This window comes from Podarcis raffonei, chromosome 2 (assembly GCF_027172205.1).
Source record: "Podarcis raffonei isolate rPodRaf1 chromosome 2, rPodRaf1.pri, whole genome shotgun sequence".
Classification (NCBI taxonomy): Eukaryota; Metazoa; Chordata; class Lepidosauria; order Squamata; family Lacertidae; genus Podarcis; species Podarcis raffonei.
In genome coordinates, this window is record NC_070603.1 from 96,412,836 (window position 1) to 96,433,619 (window position 20,784).

Below are 20,784 nucleotides of genomic sequence, written 5' to 3' on the forward strand. Positions count from 1 at the left end.
GCTGTTGTGCTCGGGTCCTGTTTTGGGGCTGCACTTTATTTACGTTGCAAGAATTGGGAATTCATAGGGTGGTGCAGAGAGCAGGCCTGCCTGCCTGGAAATGTATCCCAATGTTCAGCCAAGTTGCTGCAAATCACACAATGTCTTAACTGGCCCTAAAATAATGGGTCAGACCAAACAGTGTGTCAGGTCTGGGCTTGAGACACATATTTTTAAAGAACATCCAATGCATATTCTAAGCACATGCCTTTCCCCAAAGAATCCTTGGTACTGTAGTTTGTTAAGCAAATTGAGCCGGGAAGTGTAACTACATTAGGAATCATGCAGTCAAAAAGCAGTATCCATGGGGAAACTGGCTAAATGTCTGGGAAAATCCGGGCATCTGGCAACTAATGTCGGCAGTGTTGGTTTTTGCCAATTTCCCTCTAAAATAGCTCAAAAACATCCAATTTTGGGGAAGAAAAAAAACCCTCTACAACTTTGCCAAAAACTTGGTCTGGATTTTCACTTTTTGAAATATAGCAACCCTAACTAAACCAGTGGCAGGGATTTTGGGGGGGAGGGCAGGTGGGGGAATCATGACTTTTAATTGTGCAATGGATGCCCTTTAAATGTATGGTGCGGCTCTGCAGTGAGTATTCTGTCAAACAGTGAGATGCAGCTGCAAAAAAAAGTTCATGCAATTCTAGGCTGCGTCAACAGAAGTATAGTGTTCCAGTTAAGGGAAGTCATAGTACCGCTCTAGTGTGCCTTGGTCAGTGTGCCTGGAATACTGTCTCCAGTTCTAGGTGCTGCAGTTTAAGAGGATATTGACAAGCCGAAATGTGTGGAGATAAAAGGTCTGGAAACCAAGCATTATGAGGAATGGTTGAAGGAGTTGGGTATGCTTAGTCTGGAGAAGAGAAGGCTGAGAGGTGATATAATAGTCATCTTAAAATATCTGAAGGGCTTTCACATGGAAGATGGAGCAAGATCGTTTTTTGCTGCTCTAGATAGTAGGACCAATGGATTCCAATTACAAGAAAGAAGATTCCAACTAAACAATAGGAAAAACTTTCTGACAGTAAGAGCTGTTGAACAGTGGAACAGACGTCCTTGGAAGCTTTCAAACTGCAGTTGGATAGCTACCAGGGATGATGTGATTCCTACATTGCAGGGGGCTGGACTAGATGACCCTTGGGGCCCCTTCCAACCCTACAATTCTTTGATTCTGTGAAGAAAGACACACTGCAAATGGCTCCCATTTCAAGTGCTGGACCTTAAACAAATTTCTATTTCATAAGAACATAGGAAACTGCCTTAAAGGTAAAGGGTAAAGGGACCCCTGACCATTAGGTCTAGTCGTGACCGATTCTGGGGTTGCGGCGCTCATCTCCCTTTATTGGCCGAGGGAGCCGCTTCTGGCGAACCAGAGCAGCGCACGGAAACGCCATTTACCTTCCCGTCGGAGCGGTACCTATTTATCTACTTGTACTTTGACTTGCTTTCAAACTGCTAGGTTGGCAGGAGCAGGGACCGAGCAACGTGAGCTCACCCCGTCACGGGGATTCAAACCACTGACCTTCTGATCAGCAAGTCCTAGGCTCTGTGGTTTAACCCACAGCGCCACCCGCGTCCCTTGGAAACTGCCTTATACTGAGTCAAATCATTGATCCATCTAGTTCATTTGTGTCTACACTGATGTACAGCAGCTTTCCAGGTTTTCAGACCCAGTGGGGGAATTGAGCCTGGAACCTTTAACACACAAATAAATGTGCTCTTCTACTGAGCCGCGGTCCTTCCCAGAGTTCAAAACTTGGTAACCTTCACCCTAAAATATCAAATTTGTAGGTTTCGTTGCAATTCCCCAGCCAACTCCTCCTGTTGAGTGGCACCACAGATTGCATTGCCTGCTTCTGCTGAACATAAAGTTTAATTTATTCCCCTTTGAAGGCAACTGGGGCTGGAATGCCTGTGAGTTTCTTAATAAATATATGAACATAAAACAAGAGTGCTGCCTCCACCAACTCCCCTGTTGACTTACTTTAAGGCTTGTCGGGGTTTTGCACCCCGCCATTACTTTTATAAATAAATAAATAAATAAGGAAGCAAAGCAAGGATGTTGCAAAGAGGAATTACCGTCTTTGGGCTGATTTCTGGCAAACAGTGAGCGAGTGCTCCACCTAACATTATTGAATAGTAAATACTATAGTGCTCAGTGCCACTCCAAATGATGGTAGAAATTTTCCCACAGGGAATACCCTCCAGACAACAATGCTGAGTTTTTATATGAAGTGTGTTTGTTTCTGCAGCTACCGATGACTATAATGGGCGAGTCAATCACTTGTCAGAGAGAGCTCATTACAGCTGGTGTAGACAAGGAACGGGTAGTCAATAGCACACTGTTCTCAGCAGGGTACGTGGCCTGGGAGAACCGGCTCTTTTTATTGGCTCTCTGTGCTGGCATTCTCTCCTCAGATAATGATGAAGGGTGCCAGGCTGCTGGCACTCAAAGGCCTGCGCAGGAGGAGAACGAGGCTGCCCCACTCGTAGGATGGCCATTGCTCCCAAGGCTTACCCCAGGCTGGGGAGAAACCACAGCCCACCTGGGATGTGAAACTCAGGCCTATGCGGCTGGCAGCCTTCATTGAATCATTGTCCCAATGCATATAGGATTATTAGTTACCAACCTACTACAGTGGTACCTCGGTTTACGAACTTAATCTGTTCCAGAAGTCTGTTCTTAAACCAAAAACCATTCTTAAACCCAGGCGTGCGTTCCCTAATGAGGCCTCCCGCCGCTGGTGCCCTTCCACAGTTCGGATTCTGTTCTTGTAAAGTTCTCAAACCAAGACACTATTTCTAGTTTTGCGGAGTTTGTAAACCAAATCATTCTTAAACTGGACTGTTCTTAAACCGAGGTACTGCTGTACATTCATTCCAAATATCAATATATTTCTCTAAACAAAGTCTACGTCGATAAGCAGTCTGTTCATAGGTTGCAAGTGTTATCATGTCATCAATTCATTGATTTAAATGGGATCATATATTTACTCTTCCAATTCATCAATACCCCATGCTGTCCACGCTCTGCCTAAGAGTAGGGCCGGCTCTGTCATCAAGTGTTCTCAGGGCCCTGGCTTGCCATACCAGGAAGTACATGGGTTGAGCTTTCAGGCGCTCTGCTAGTACAAGAAATCACAAAGAAGAAGTGTCCCCGTCCTCCTACCTCAACTCTGCACTTGGTTGCAGATGCCTGCATCATCTCTTCCCTTGCATTCAAGAGGGACGGATACTTCAGAGAATTATCCTTTTGAGCCGTACTGTACACAGCTGGCCCTCTTGCGTTCTGTTGTTTGGAAAGATGAAAAGTGCAGCTGGGGTTCTTTCTTGCCGCGGAAGTGACAGCCGTGAAACTCAACTACCTGTGGATCCGCTGATAAGGGCAGAGTCATCTTGTTTGCATTGGGGAGTGAACTCCAAAAAATCGTCAAGCCTTGCTTTGTGTGTGCGGGTGTGTGTCTCTTCCAACATCAAACTTTGTTTCAGCCCTTTATTGAAACAAGAGATTCTGCAGGTAACTAACAGCCTCCACGGCAGGCACCTAATCGAATTCTACGTGACCGCAGCTGTGTCGTACAGAGCTGCAGAAATGAGATTGTCCCCTTTACAGAGCTAATCCTGCTCAGCGACACAGCCTCCCTTTCCTCGCTCCCTGCCCGCCTTGTGACAGGAAGCTCAGGTATTTTGACATTTCTGGCTGCGAATCCTGCCCTCAGCAAATGCGTTTTTATGCCGATACAAGGCCTCTTGGCTGCCATTGCTCATGCCCATCTGTTCGGATGGCACCCTGCCTATGCACAAGATGGTCTGCTATTTTTACCAAAGCAGAGGTGCCAAGCGGACCAGATGTTCCTAGCCGCAAAGTGCAATGGAATCATTTGGGAGCGCTATGAAGTACCAACTCATTGGGGCAATGCCAGGAAAGAAGTCCCTCTTCTTACATTCCAACCCATCCCACCTTATTCCCTCTGCCAGTTGCCATGCCGCCGCCATCAAAGACACTGTGCCTTGACTGAGCTTGCAAGAGGAAGTGTTCTTACCATGCTGCCGCATTCCCCTTAGGAGCGAGCGGGACAAAGCAAGGAGTGAACTAGTGGTGTTTGCTCTGCACCCTTCAGACTCAGATTTTGGGTTTCAGTGCTATATAAAAGGGAGACCAACTCTCAGCTGGCCTTTACATTTGAGGCTTTTGTTGCCACCAGCTAGTGTGGCGTAGTGGTTAGAGTGTTGGCCTAGGACCTGGAAGACCAGGGTTCAAATCCCTACTAGGTAATGAAGCTAGTAAGGAGAGGTGGGCCAGTCACCACCTCTCAGCCTAACCTACTTCACAAGGTTGTTGTGAGAATCAAATAAGTAACTATCAATAGGTTAAGAGGAATACAGCAAAACCTGAAGGTAGAACTGGAAAGTGCATGGAATTAATAAAGATGCCTGTTCCTCTTCTTGCTTTCTCAGCCTTGAAGCCTTCTGTTTCTACACAGTTTCCTAATGGCATGCTATTTAAATTTTTTAAAAAATAATTCGTATGCCACTTAGTGCTGTAGTTTCTCGGTACAATGGGATACATCATACATAACAGAATCAGTTAAAATTAACTATAAGATCAGAAATTCCCACCATGCCTGCCTTCTGAAGTTCCCTTGCTGTTGTTCTTGGCGTGGCAATGCATGCACAGATCACTTGAGATAACTTCGGAGAGCTTCAGGAAGGGACGCAGCACTGCAACCGATGCACAGATACAAAATGACAAGGGAGAAACAGCTTCATTCTCCGGCCATGTTCCCAGATAATCTTCTTTGTTTAGGCAAGACAAAGTTCACCAGGAGCCAGCTTCTTTGGCCAACGTTCGACCTCTGATTTGAGCTCACCTTTGTCTCAGCAGCAGTTGAAGCACTCTGTTCAGAAGGAAGGCCTCTCAACAAGTTGGCCAAACTGCTGGCCAGGTCTACATTAAAGAAGTAAATTAAGAAATCTGTGCTGTAGGCATCAGCTTGTCATGTGCGTGTGCATGGTTGGGGGTGCGGATTTTAAAGAAAATGATAAATGTGCAGATCAACATGATGCAGAAGACGTTTAGAAAGAAAAGTTGTAAGTCAATTTGCGTGGAGGCAGTGTGCAACTGATGTGGCCAACAACCTAATTAAAATCACAAAGTAGAGATATTAAAAATCAAGAAGCCTATCACAGGAATGTGTGGCATATCAGTATCGTGCGCTTAGTGGGGGCAGCTGTACAGGACAAATCTGAGAGTATCTGGACATTATTTTTTTCCTACTTTATGTAAATAGAGATGGAGAGAGGGGGCACTTGCACATCCCTTCCTTCCCTTTACCCTAAGCAATACTCACTCATAAGTGAAATAAGAATATGTACAACATGCTTGCTATGCTTCCCACAGGCATCTGGTGGACCTCGTGAGAATAGTATGCTGAATTAGATGGACCCTTGGCCTGATCCAGCAGGGCTTTTCTTACATTTTTATGACTGGATATATTTCCATGAAATACAGAGGAAAAGATGCTTTGGCTGCCTACAGCTTGTGCTGATCTTGGCAATCAAGAAGGTCTTCCTAGCTTCTAAGAAAGAGGTTGGGAAGTGGGTTTGTCATGATTAAACAGGCACAGAAAATGTAGTCACATTTAACATGCTATCTTTGTGTGCTTTCGACTGTGGAATTTGCTGCCAAGGAGTGTGGTGGAGTCTCCTTCTTTGGAGGTCTTTAAGCAAAGGCTTGACAACCATATGTCAGGAGTGCTCTGATGGTGTTTCCTGCTTGGCAGGGGGTTGGACTCGATGGCCCTTGTGGTCTCTTCCAACTCTATGATTCTATGATTCTATTCTATGATTCTATGATTCTATGATTCTAAGTCTAAAACTAGTCCAAGCTTGGAAAGTGGGGTTTTCTTAAACCGGGCAATGAAAAATTGGAAGTCCACCTGTTTAAATTTGTTTTGTAAATGCTTAGGGCAGTGTGGAGCCTTATAATTGGACATAGTGACTCGCTCGTTGCTGCTGTTTCTGGAGCCACCTCAACCACCCGCCTACACTTAAGCCTACAGCTGTCCCAGGCTTACTGCTGTGTAACAGCTTACAGATGTCACATATGGGTCGGGAGCTTCCTCTTTATCTGCGTTGGTACAACCTTATGAAAATAGCTTTTTTTCTCAGAGTTTGCCTGCCATTAGTGTGCTGGGGTCCAGGTCTAAATCTTCAGTTGCTTACGTCTATCTGAACATCCTGTCCACCAAAAGGATTCATAACTTTTCTGACCATCATGGGGCTTTCACGGTGACTAGGTCAACATACTGAGAGATGCAACTCAATTAACAGCTATGGGGGGGGATGCAACCCTGCTTTAAGGGTGAAGATAGACAGTGTTTGAGGCGCAGTCTTGGTGGGTTCTTCAATGCCACTATCAGTTCAGCATCACAGCTCTTAAGACAGACAGGCAAACCAGCAAGTCTAGTCATTGTTCTTGCTCCCATCCCCTCTCCAATATGCATCAAGTGGACTATTCACCTTTAAACGGGACAGGGAATAATCAAGCGGCGCATGTACATTTATCCTTCACTTACTGAAAAAAGCAAATTTTATAAAATAATTGCAAAATTGCGTATCAGGGCCTTCCACAGTCAGCTTTTCTGCAATTCAAACAAAATCAACATGCAGAATTGATTTAAATATATGTGTGTGTGAAAGAAGAACACATTTATACTATACACAACAAGGATATTTCCAAAGAGCGTTCCTCTTTGAAAACGCTTCCTGTCTTCACCCTGAATCAGAAGTGGGCTGATATCCCAGAACAAATTGGAAAACATCCCTGCATAAATGAACAAGGAAAAGTAAGTGTTCGGATTTGAATAGCGTCAACAAATTTGTGAAGGGATTAGAAAAAGAAAAGAATGATAGCCTGCTACCCCCCCCAAAAAAAAATGTCTTGAGGGGTGTTATATGGCTATAGAAGGCTGGCTGTAAAAAAAAAAAAAAAAAACCAAACCCGAACGGCTAAAATATTGGACCAGGAGCTAGAAATTGGAACCTGCCTAACCAACTGCGGTCTACTTTCAGCCAGCTCCCGACCTGCTTGCCTTCTTACTTACAACCCATCCAGGCAGTGGCTTTTCCCAGAGAGTAAAAATAATGCTGCAATATGCCCACTGGCAACACGGATCTGATTTGAATGTGCAGCCCCACCCCCTTTTCAGATTACAGTGGTACCTCAGGTTAAGTACTTAATTCGTTCTGGAGGTCCGTTCTTAACCTGAAACTGTTCTTAAGTACCACTTTAGCTAATGGGGCCTCCTGCTGCCAGAGCGCGATTTCTGTTCTCTTCCTGAAGCAAAGTTCTTAACCCCAGGTACTATTTCAGGGTTAGTGGAGTCTGTAACCTGAAGTGTATGTAACCTGAAGCATATGTAACCCGAGGTACCACTGTATCTGCAAATTGTGGAGTGGGTGGGGTGGAGAGACCCGAATTTACAGGTAAAAGAAACAGAGAGATTGGGAGACTGGTGTCATGTGGATGACACTACACAAATGGGGAAACAGGCAAATTCTAATCCTGGATAAACTCCAGTGTGGACAAGCCTTCTACTATGTATACAGTGAGTGAGCTTTTAGGGGTGGGAAAGCTAATTGATCATTGGCTATTCATGCATCTCAATTTTTCTGCTGTTCAAAACCATCCAAAGTCCTGGGCACCCTCAGTGGAGTCTCTCTTTCTAGACTTCCTTAGTCAGTTGCCTAAGGCCTCAGAAGGAAGGGAAGGAAATGACACACACACACAGAGAGAGAGAGAGAGAGAGAGAGAGAGAGAGAGAGAGAGACTCACACACTTTCCCCTCCTTGCCTCCATCTTTGGTCTGCAAAGAGCTCAATGAGATTATTCACTTTATTCCTCCCCTTTCCACCTCAGAGGCAGCTCTTCAGGACACACCCATTTCCTGTCCCACGTTCCTTCTCACAAGTAGCACCTAACCCACAGATAGGGGTCACTTGCAAATGAAGCCTCCAGTTCACCCCAAGCAAGCTGAAGTCACAGCTCCAGGCCTTTCAGACCATAATTCCTCATGTAGCCTCAAACTCCCTGCCTCCTGGATCAGCTGCCAGGGAAACATGGCTGCTCGCAGCTTGAAGGATTGCTCCATCCGCACTTGAATCGACTCAACACATCCTTACCCTCTCTGCCCTGGGTAGCCTCCATCCCTCCATCCTGGGGCCTCAGTGTAGTGTTGGATGCTGCCTGATCCCAAAGGAAGTAAATTGATGCTTTGCAGAATTAAGCTAGCCTAAGCAAAGCATCCCTTGCCGACTGTGATGACAACCTTACTGATTCCTGTGATTGACTTGACAAGTCGGCTGCGTCTGTGCAATTCTAATTAAACAGCTCAGTGCTTATGCGGAGCTGTAGTGAGCTGCTTCTAGTGATTCTGAACCCTGTTAAACTGTCTCTCTGAGGCTCCTGGGAGCAAAACCTGCATTTTTATCACATTTGGCCAGCAGGCAACGTTTGTGAAATTTTGGAGCAGCTATCTGATAATTTGCCAATCACTATGCAAAATGCATGAGCTAACATGCTCCCCCCTCCCCATTCTCCATATGCATTGCTTTAAACACTAAATGAAATTAGAAAAAGGGAAAGAAACTCTGTGTGAGTGTGTGTGTGTGTTTATTTTCAAAAACACAGGAAACCAGTGTACTTGGCTGTCTTCCTCCAAAGTGGTAAAAATCTCTCTTGGGGAGAGCTGCTTTCCTCCCTGTTTTCCCCATTGTCTCTGTTAATCTGTGGTTGTCTTTTTCCAGGGAGAGGGAAGGCTGCTTGGCCCAGCTGCTTGGCCCATTTAAAGACAGTGAGCTAACATTTGACTCCAACCAATGTTATTCCATAAAAATATAACTGAAAAGCAGCCCCTGGAGGGGAGGCAGGCAGGTGGAGGGAGGAAGGAAGACTTGAAGCAGACTCTCTAGCAAGAAAAGGAGTGAGGCATGAGGACAGAGCCCAACCTTTGAAGCACCCCACTAACGCATTCATTTCTGTGGAGCTCACGGTGGCAATGTGGTTGACGAGCCCCTTGAAAAAAGACAAAGCACATCTGCTTCTCTGTGAATGGAAGAGCAATGTGATTGGATTACCCCACTGTGCCATATTCCCCTTGCATTCTTTCAGCCTACAAAGTCCTTTACAATCTCTCACAATAAAGGACGGGACAGGTGTCTGAGAAATGCCAGCCATAGTATTTCTTGCACCCTGCGCTTCCCTTAACAGCCCCAGAGGCCGGCAAAAGCAAACAAGAACACAAGGTAATGAGGAGTAAAAAAATATAGCTTGAACGGAAGCATCACAGAGATGAAGCTTTTCAGATGGTTCAGTAGTATGGAGAAGGCTTTCTGCATCTCAGCTCCAATCCAGGACATTAGTTACAGGGGGAGGAGATCCCACTGCTAAGAATAAATATTGTTGCAAGGCACAGTGGACAGGCACTGGAAGCTTGTCCATCAGGCAAATGGGGCACTGTTTCATCATCCTCAGTTGACCCTCAGTCAACCCTCACCTGCCTTCCTTCTTTCGTACAACCAGTCCAGGGGGTGGGAGGTCTGCTTGCCAGCTTTTTCCTCCTTAATCTCAGTGTTGGCCTTACAGAACTCAGCAGGGAGGAGACTGAGGACAAAACTACAGTTAGTTGACTCTGCTTCTCATTGGCTTTGGATCCACCTACTGCTAGTCTCCCTGTTTTCTGCTCTACAAATCCCAATGGGCGCCAGCCACCACTATGGGCAGGAGAATGTTAACAGGCTCCTCAAAGTTGGCCACGTCTGCTAGTCATCCTGTATGCAGACCCCAGAGCTGCCTGACTCACGTTCCTTTCTCTCCCAGTTCTTGTATCCCCATTTCAAGAAGACAAGAGGTGGGTGAGGTAAAGGAGACAGGCCTCCGTTATGTGGGAGATCAGCAGCCAAACCTAACAAATGCATGTTTTTGTTGGTTAGCATGAGAAAGGGCCAATACCACAGAGCCGTATAGCCGTATAGAAATACAATTGGTAGAGAGGGCTCTATGTGATGTTATTTTCCTCCTTCCCTAGAGAGAAAGGAGCATATAGTACTTCCTGTTTTCCTCATCCTATTTCTCTCTCTCTCCCTCTGACCAGCATTGGATGCAAACTGTTGGCTCCTGCCTGAAGCTGCAAATATAAGTATTTTGCCTGCATAGTTTTTACTGCTACTGTTGCTATGAATCAATGCATGATTATAAAGTAAGTAAATATTATTTTTAAACTTACTTCCCAAGTTGTTGCCTGATTCTTTACTAAGTGAAGTAAGAAGGGGGAAGCCAGCTTCCTTTGTTAGCTGGATGTGCTCAAAACAAGGTTTTATAGCCTAATTCAGGGGTCAGCAACCTTTTTCAGCCAGGGGCCGGTCCACTGTCCCTCAGACCTTGTTGGGGGCTGGACGATATATTTTTTTGGGGGGGGTGGACAAATAACTCAAAGATGCATTTTAAATAAAAGCACACATTCTACTCATGTAAAAACACCAGGCAGGCCCCACAAATAACCCAGAGATGCATTTTAAATAAAAGGACACATTCTACTCATGTAAAAACAAGCTGGTTCCCCGACCATTCGTGGGCCGGATTGAGAAGGCGAAAGTCTTTGTCAGATGAAACCAAGCCCTGGTTAGCATTGTGCCCCTGAAACTTCTCAGTGCTTTGGGAACTGAAGCCCTTGTGACAATATGGAATTTTGTAGAAGGATACCAGAGGGGGAAATGAGGGGTAAATGAGCTTTTATGAGGGTGTGTGCATAGGGCTGCTGAACAGAAGACTGGCCCAAATATTTTGTCTCCACTTGATGCAGAAATCACACTGTTGCATAAGAGAGGGGAATGAGTGGAGATTTATCTCTGCTACATTATTTACATTTTAAACCTGCTTGTTATCCAAGGGACTCTCAGAGCGATAAAATGGCATCATTATCCCACTGCCTGTGATTTTATCAATGAAAAGCCAGCCTGATCAAGGAGGATCTTCTGGAAAATGCTCGAGTTCTGACTTTCCCTTGCAGGGAAGGATTTCAATAACTGCAGAGCCATTGTCGGCAACCACTGTGCGGCCTCTCACAGACATGAGTGAGTTTGTCATTGGCATTCCAACCTTTGGGTCAACGGCTGGTATAAGTTGTTCTATTATGTTTGCAGTTAGAAACATCCCTTCACTCTTGACACAGAAGCGTAAATGTAAGCAGGGGAAATTTCCACACTTGACTGTACGGATTCTGCAAGCGCTGCCTTGCTTTCTCCAAAAGTTCTTCTGCAAAGTCCTTGGCTGGTTTCATTTAATTGACTTAAGCAGAACTTGATTGTTCTTTCTTTGCTGAAGGGTTTAAAAGGCCCTCCATCTCTCCTGTTCCCATTACCAGAGAAGCATCAATAATGCACAGGTTTAGTGACAACCAATTTTTCAATCAGATAATCTTTTCCTGCTTCCCCACACTTCCCTTTCACTCCCATCTCCTGCAACAGCTGGCTTGGAATAGAAGACATCTGTCTGATTTTTCAATAGGTACCTTGGCAGTTTCCACCATGTCAACCACTTGCTCATGGGAGGTGGACATTATAAAGCGGCCAAGAGCGGTCGCATTGTCTCTGCTTTGTCATAAAGCTTACAACAAAACAAAAGCGGCAGTAATTGAGCAGCCGATGGCTGCTTATTGACCTGAGTTGTAAAAGTCTCCTTGTTGCTTTGTGACCACCGCTGTTCTTCTGTCTATTTGTTGCTTCCCATTTTATACTTAATTTGCAATTTCATTAGGGGGCACACACACACAGAAAGACAGCTTTTTAAAAAATGTGCTTATGTAATTCTTCTAGTTTAGAGCCTCAAGAAATTGCTGTAAAAAAAAAGAAAAAAGAACAGGTTTGCCCAGAAGCAGGGATAATTAGATGGTTTTGATAAGTATTGGAAGACGCAAGATTTACCCACTCTGGAAGAATGGCAGATGAAACTGATTGACTGTATGGGATTGGCAGAAATGACTGGCAGAATCCGTGACCAGGGAGAAGAGTCGGCAGAAGAAGATTGGAAAAAATTTAAGGACTACTTACAGAAATATTGTAAAATTAAGGAATGTTGAATGATGCTGGATTGAAATTGAGTGGTTTCTAGCTGTAATGATATAAAGGAATATGAAAAAAAAAAGGATTGGATAGAAAACAAGGTGTTAATATAAGCTGTAATGCTTTAAGTTAAGGATTTGCTGAACAAATAATTTGAAATGGAATACAAGAAGGGGAGGTATGAGGAGGTCAGAGAAATATGTTATTGAAAATTATGTATTATGAACTATATGTTTTTTTAATTTTTTTGTTTGTTTTTTGTTTGCATAAAAAATTGAAAACTTTAATAAATATCTTTTTTTAAAAAAAGATAAGTGTTAGTAAAATCAAGATTTGGGTTCAATCATGGAATCAGACAAATGGGCTCAAGGCCATGAGTTTAAACCCTGTAACCTGAGGGAAGAGCCTACAAATTCACCCATTAAAGAGAAACTGATATGAACAAGATAAAGCACACAGAAAAAAAATTTAAAAAGGTGGGAAGGCTTCCATTATCACTCACTGGTATGACATCACATGATACAGATCTCTTCCTTGAATCCGAATGAGCAAATTAGATCTAATTGTTGACTAAGTTTTCACAAGAACAGTCTCTTTTATCACTAATTATGGCCATCTCTGATGCTCAGAGGAAGGAGGGAGAGACTGAGGGGGACCCCTATGGACTGCTAGATAAAGCGAGAAGGTTCTTGGGAGCAGCCAGAAATTTGCTTCTTGCAACAGCAATAAGCAAAACACATTCTTTTAATCTACAGTACAAATGTATGAATGGCCAATTCATAACAATGAGTTTTTCTACTCAAAGCCTTCCTTCCCGCAACATATATATATATATATATATATATATATATATATATATATGAGTTTCAAACAATCACAAAAATAACAAAAAAAATAACAAAACAAAAAAGAATAAGAAAAAAATAAAAAAATACGAAATACAAAGAAGTAAAACCAATTAAAAACAAGTCAATCCTTCCATGTCTTATCTTTCATTTGCTTGTTTCCCTGACCTCCTCACACCTCCCTTTTTTGTATTCTAGTTCAATAGTTGTTTCAGCAAATCCTTACCATTTTTTCCTTTATCTTAATAGTTTATCTTAATATCTTGTAACTTTACATTCTCACCTGTTAACAACCCATTTTTACATACCCCATTGTAACATTACTGCTAAAACCACACAACTTCATTCCAACATCCCTCTAACATTCCTTAATTTTACAATATTTCTGTAGATAATCTTTAAATTTCTTCCAATCTTCTTCTACCGACTCTTCTCCCTGGTCTCGGATTCTGCCAGTCATTTCCGCCAGTTCCATATAGTCCATCAGCTTCATCTGCCATTCTTCCCGGGTGGGTAAATCTTGTGTCTTCCAATACTTTGCAATGAGTATTCTTGCTGCTGTTGTTACATACATAAAGAGAGTTCTATCCTTCTTTGGCACCAATTGGCCGACCATGCCCAGGAGAAAGGCCTCCGGTTTCTTCAGGAAGGTATATTTAAATACCTTTTTCGTTTCATTATAGATCATCTCCCAGAAAGCCTTAATCCTTGGGCACGTCCACCAAAGGTGAAAGAATGTACCTTCATTTTCTTTACATTTCCAACATTTATTATCGGGCAAATGATAGATTTTTGCAAGCTTGACTGGTGTCATGTACCACCTGTATATCATTTTCATAATATTCTCTCTTAAGGCATTACATGCCGTAAATTTCATACCTGTGGTCCATAACTGTTCCCAGTCAGCCAACATAATGTCCGACATCTTGTGCCCATTTTATCATAGCAGATTTCACCGTTTCATCCTGAGTATTCCATTTCAACAGCAAGTTATACATCCTTGATAATATCTTAGTTTTGGGGTCTAACAGTTCTGTTTCCAATTTAGATTTTTCCACCTGGAAGCCAATTTTCTTGTCCAAATTGTAAGCCTCCCTTATTTGAAAATAATGAAGCCAATCTCACACTTTGTCTTTTAATTTCTCAAAGCTCTGCAATTTCAATTTGTCTCCTTCTTGTTCCAAAATCTCCCAATATTTCAGCCATTTGGCCTCCATATTGAGCTTTTTCTGGGCCTTTGCTTCCATCGGTGATAGCCACCTTGGGGTTTTATTTTCAAGTAAATCTTTGTATCTTGTCCAGACATTGAACAATGCTTTCCTGACAATATGGTTTTTAAATGCTTTATGTGCTTTAACCTTATCATACCATAAATATGCATGCCACCCAAATACATTATTGAAACCTTCTAAGTGCAAAATGTCTGTGTTCTCAAGAAGCAGCCATTCTTTCAGCCAGCAGAATGCTGCTGATTCATAATAAAGTTTAAGATCTGGCAGGGCAAATCCACCTCTTTCTTTTGCATCAGTTAATATTTTGAATTTTATTCTAGGCTTCTTGCCCTGCCAGACAAATCTAGAAATATCTCTCTGCCACTTCTTGAAACAGTCCATTTTGTCCAAAATTTGCAATGTTTGAAACAAAAACAACATTCTTGGCAATACATTCATTTTTATCACAGCAATGTGGCCTAGCAATGAAAGCTTCAAATTTGACCATATTTCTAAATCTTTTTTGACTTCCATCCAACACTTTTCATAGTTGTCTTTAAATAAATTCACATTCTTGGCTGTCATATTAACCCCCAGGTATTTCACTTTCTTAACCAATGTTAGACCTGTCTCCTTCTGAAACCTCTCTCTCTCAATCACTGTTAGATTTTTCTCTAGAACCTTGGTCTTTAACTTATTCAACTTAAATCCCGCAACCTGACCAAATTCTTGAATCAATTCCAATACTCTTTTAGTACTAGATTCTGGCTCCTGTAATGTCAATACTAGATCATCTGCAAATGCTTTCAATTTGTACTGTTTAGCTCCGACCTGTATACCCTTAACCAATTGGTCCCTTCTAATCATATTTAAGAGAACCTCCAGGACCAATATAAAAAGCAATGGGGAAATTGGGCAACCTTGTCGTGTCCCTTTCTCTATCTTAAATTCCTCCGGCACCACATTATTAACAATTAGTTTGGCCTTTTGTTCAAAATATATTGCACCTATACCATTTTCAAAACCTTGACCAACCCCCATCCCTTGTAGATTCTTTTTCATAAAACTCCAGGAAATGTTGTCAAAGGCTTTCTCCGCGTCCACAAATATCAAAACTGCCTTAGTATTGATGTTCACTTGTAATTTTCCTAGGATATTAATTATATTTCTCTTGTTATCCGACAAGTGTCTACCCGGGAGAAAGCCTGCTTGATCTTTATGTATCTCTTCCATTAGTACTTTTTAAAATCTTTTAGCCAAAATATCTGCAAAAATTTTGTAATCCACATTAAGTAGAGATATGGGGCAGTAGTTCTTAAGCTGCGTCTTCTCAGACTCACTTTTCGGTATAAGTGTAATATAAGCTTCCTTCCACGACTCTGGTGCTTTTTTCCCTTCCAAAATTTCATTACAAACTTCCTTTAGTGGTTGTATTATCCAATCTTTCAAGGATCTATAATATCTTGAAGTTAAGCCGTCCGGCCCTGGAGATTTACCCAGTTGCATATTCTGGATGGCACCTTCTACCTCCTGTTCAGTTATTTTATCGTTCAGCATTAACTTATTTTCTTGAGAGATTTTTTGTAGTCCATTTAATTTCAAAAATTGATCTATATCAATTTCTTTCTGTGGCCTTTGTGTATATAGTTGTTTGAAATACCTCTGGAAACAATTTCTAATCTCCACTGGATTCTGTATATTCTTTCCTTCAACTTCCAAATTTATAATGGTGTTAAGTTTTTGATTTTTTTCATTTGCCAAGCCAATAATTTCCCACATTTGTTGGCCGACTCAAATGTCTTTTGTCTCATCTGTTTAATTTTCCATTCTATTTCCTGGTTCATCATTTTCATATACTGTACTTGATATAACTTTATTTCTCTCAAAATCTCTTGCGACTTCGGTTTCGCTCTCAGTTTCTTCTCACCTTCCTTTATTTTCTCCAAAATTTTATCTTTTTTCTCATTTTGAGTTCTCTTCTTTATTGCATTCTGTTGGATCAGAAACCCTCTCATAACCACTTTACTTGCGTCCCAGATTACTCTTTTTTCAACCATGGTATTCATATTTATCTCGAAATAGTCTCTCAAGGTTTTTTGGGCCTTCTTGGTCACTTCCTCATCCCTAAACAAGGTGTCATTCATTCTCCATCTGAAGGAACCAGTTGGTGTTAGTTTCATCTCCATCTTCACAGCATTATGGTCAGAGCAAGTCTTAGGGCAAATTTCCACTTTTCTTGTCTTTGGGGCCAGTCCTCTAGTTACCCAAATCTGGTCAATTCTTGTCCATGTCATTTTGGCTTCAGAGAAAAAAGTTCCCTCTCTACCGAAGGGATTCTTTGTTCTCCAAATGTCAACTAAATCCAAGTTGTCAGTCACCTCGAAAAATGTTTTTGGTAGTCTACCGTCCTTAGTAACTACCTGTCTCTGTGCCTTGTCCATATTTGTAGATACCACTCCATTCATATCCCCCATCATGATCATATTATACTCCAAATAGTCCATCAAAGTCTCATGCAACTTTTTTAAAAAGTCTGATTTTCCCTCATTTGGTGCATAAACGCCTACTATCAAAAACTTCTCTCCTTGTATTTGAATTTCAATTGCCACAAATCTTCCTTGATCATCTTTAAATATGAATTTCGGTGATAGGCTCTCCTTTGCATAGATTACTACTCCTCTTTTTTTAACTTTATCCGATGAGATAAACTCTTGGCCCAGTCTTTTATTAATCAATACTTTCCTATGTAGCCTTATCACATGTGTTTCCTGTAGGCAGATCAAGTCCAGTTGTTCCTTTTTTAATAAATGAAAGACCCTTTTCCTCTTTCGAGGGGAGTTAAGTCCATTAATGTTCCAGCTTAATAGTTGCAGAGCCATGATGTGGTTAGACTGATTTTCCTCCAACTGCGCCCAATGCTTGCTCTTGTTCTGTCGGTGGTGTTAGTATTGCCTTCACTGGGCAGTCCAATACAAAGGATAGCTTTGCTATGTGCACTATTGGTGATCTTTTGTCTAGTACTCTTTGCTCTAGTCCTCTATCTGGTGATTTTCTGTCCGATGCTCCTGGCTCTTTTCCAAGTTCTTTCTGTAGATCCTCTTCGTAGTTACTCAAAAACCGTTCTTTATCCTCAACTGATCTTATTTTTATTTTCCTTCCTTTAAAGCTAAAAGATAGGCCTTGGGGGAATTCCCACCTGAAGATAATTCTGTTCCTTCTCAGCAGGACAACCAGGTCTCCATAGTTGGACCTAAGGTCCAAAAGATGTTTCGGGATATCTCTGAATATTTCCACTCTTGACTGCAATATTACCAAGGTCTTCTGATAGTGCCAACCCAAGATTTTATCTCTCTCTTCTTTTGATTGGAGGGTAATCAGGCAGTCTCTTACTCTATTCTTCTTCCCTCCTCTTCCAAGCCTAAAGGCACTCACAATCTTAAATTCTTCTTTCTTCAAATCCAAATCCCAAAAGTCTGCAAATTCCTGCATAAGAAAGTCTGCCAGACTGTCTTTCTCTAATTCCGGCACAGCTCTAATCCTCAAGTTCACTTGTTTCTCCTTAAGTTCAATCATAGAAAAAGTCAACTTGTGATCTTCCAATTGCCTCTGTATACCTGGTATCTTCTCCTCTACTGTGGCTGCTTTTTCCTTAGCTTCTTCAGCGGTCTGTCGAGTCAGAGTAGATTCCTGTAGCAATTTCTCAATAGTTTCTGTGTTAGTATTCACCTTCTGTTCCAAATTATTAATACTTATAGTGTTTTGGTCAATTTTACTTGATGCTTCCAGCACTTGTTTACTTAACTTTTCAAGTGATTCATTTATCTTACCTAATGCAAGTGCTAAGGCTTCTTCAGATGACATACCTTTTGACTTGGGTTGTGTAGATGCAACCGCAGTTGAGGCAGAAGGGCCAGATGTTGATGGTCTTTGCTGCTGCCAGGATTTCCCAGACCTCACTATTTTCTCTTGGAGTGGGTCTGTTTTTTCTTTTCCATCTGCCATAACACTTCAGCCCAAGGTCAGTCCCACAGCCACAATTTGTTTTGAAGTGGAAAATTCCCCTGGCCTGATTGTTGCAACCAATTCAGAAACTTCCTCTAGGGGGACACAGTAACCATCTATACTTGTTGTTAAAAAGTAGCACTTTTTAAGCCCCCATTTCACCGTGTAAAAAAAACACACAGTCTCAATTTCGGTTACTTTTCATATGCTTCAATTACTTCCCCCTTTTTCTACAGTCAGAATAAGACAACCCAATACAATGTATCTCCCTTGCAGCTAGTTGTCAAAAAGCGCTTTTCACAATACAGCAGTCTTATTGTTCTTTGGCAGCCCGTTCCCAGGTTTTGAGTAGTAGATTTTTTTCCCTTCCCTCTCTCTTGCAGGCAAATAAAGTCTAAACCTCTCCCCCCTCCTCTCCTGCAACCGAGGGGGGAATCGCTTATTTTGGTGTTGGAATTTTAGTCCTTTCTGATCAACTTGCAAAGCTTTAACTTGCGACTTCTTTGCTTTAATCCAATTACAAAAAGCGGAAGGCGGACTTCCTGTTTATACCTTCCCGCTTCGGTGCCAAATCAGACCTTTTTTTTCTTCCCTTTTTCAATTTATCCTACTCACGGGTAGTTGTTTTAAAGTTGAATTGTCACAGGAAAAAGTCAGCGCTCTCTGGTAACGGCTGTGCGGCTTTGCTCCGAGGAAGAAGCAGTAAACTCAGCACCGCGCCACTCACCCCGCTCGCTCCGGAGCCCGTAGTCGGGTTCCCTTGCGAATTGGGGGGGGGCGCTAAAGGTGCCCGCCAAGTCCCACGTTCACAGGCTTCACCCGCCTGTGATTTTTAAAGGGTCTCCGCTTCGCAAGTAGCGGTACAGACCCAATTTCCGCGGAGCTATTCCCTCCGAATCAGAGGGAATCCGCCATTACCGATGGCGCTTAACCCGGAAGTCTTTCCCGCAACATATAACCCCTTCCCTACATTGTTGGCTGAAGTGGTGTTTTTACTTAAGCATCCTTGAAAGATATCAGCCCAGATTTTCACAGAATAGAACTGCAGTTAACAAAATCACTATCAAAAGTTGTTGTTGTTTTGTATATAATTTTATTAAGTTTTCTATTTTACAGTTTAAAATACTCATATTACATCCTTAAGATATCAATGACTTCCCTTCTTCTCTTTCCATGGTTCATTTTACATATCATAAATCTCTGCATATTTTACGAAAAATATACCATTCAGTATTCCCTTATTGCATCCATCAAAACTTGACTGCACTGTTGAATTTATCATAATGCTGCCAGTGTTTTCAGCTGTCCACAATTATTTCCCATATATTCAATAATCGTTTCCTAATCTTCTTTAAACGTAAGTTCTTCTTGTTCTCTTATTCTATATGTTAAGTCTGTGAGTTGTGCATATTCTGTCAACTTAAGTTGCCATTCTTGGGACCTCTCTCGTTTTCCATTTTTGGGCTAATAAAACACGGGCTGTAGTAGTAGCATACATAAATAACTTTTTTTGACACCTGGGAATTTCAGTCTGAATTATCCCGAACAGAAAGGATTCTGGGGTTTTTTTTGGGGGGAGTACTTTTAAATATCCCCCCCAATTCATTATGGATCATTTCCCAATACTCCTTTACCCTTTTACAAGTCCACCACATATGGAAGAATGTTCCTTCCACCTCTTTGCATCTCTAGCACTTACCTGTTGTCGTTGCTGTTTTGGTATTCCTCCCACCCCCTTTGCACCCCAGCAAAATGTGCTCTGCGTGGTTGGGGAATCCATAGCTGTCAACTTTCAGATTTGAAAATAAGGGATCAGCAGCCTCACCTGTCCCGGGGACAGTCTATGGGATATCTAACAATCCAGGATAGCAGCGGGAAACGGCGCTGGAATAAGGGAATTTCTCCCAAAAAAAGGAAAGGTTGACAGCTAGGGGGAATCCTCAGTGAAATTGCTTCTCTTACCCATTCTGCTGATGGATTCCAGACAGTACTGGATACCCCCCAGTATTTTTATTTATGTCTGCTTCTAGGTGGTACACAAACATAATTAAATAAACATCCCCTCCATAAAGGCTTTCAGGATAATATATACTTTTTAATGTTTTTCTAATGTCTGTTTCTAAATCTCACAAATGATACAGCTTCCACAGCTTCTGCATGTATAATTTGAATGTAAAGCCTACATAAGGGCATGGGGAGAAATGTGATTCAGTTTGCACTTTTAAAGGCAGATCTACCTGTTTTGCACTTTTTGAAACAATGGGCAAACTGAAACACAGCTGGAATTTGTAGTCCTCTGAACTTTGCAATACAGCTCTCCAGCCAAGCTCTGTGTGCAAGAAATGCACATGCTCAGGTAGAGTGCACAGAGAAAGTAATATACAGTGGTACCTTGGTTTTCGAACGTCATCCATTCTGGAAGACCATTCGAGTTCTGAAACGTTCAAAAACAAAAAACTCAATAGCCGACAGCTAGGCCTCAGGATCCTGCACTCAGTGGAAGCCATGTGGCATGTTCGACTTCTGAGGCGTGTTCAAAAACCAAAGCATTTACTTCCGGGTTTATG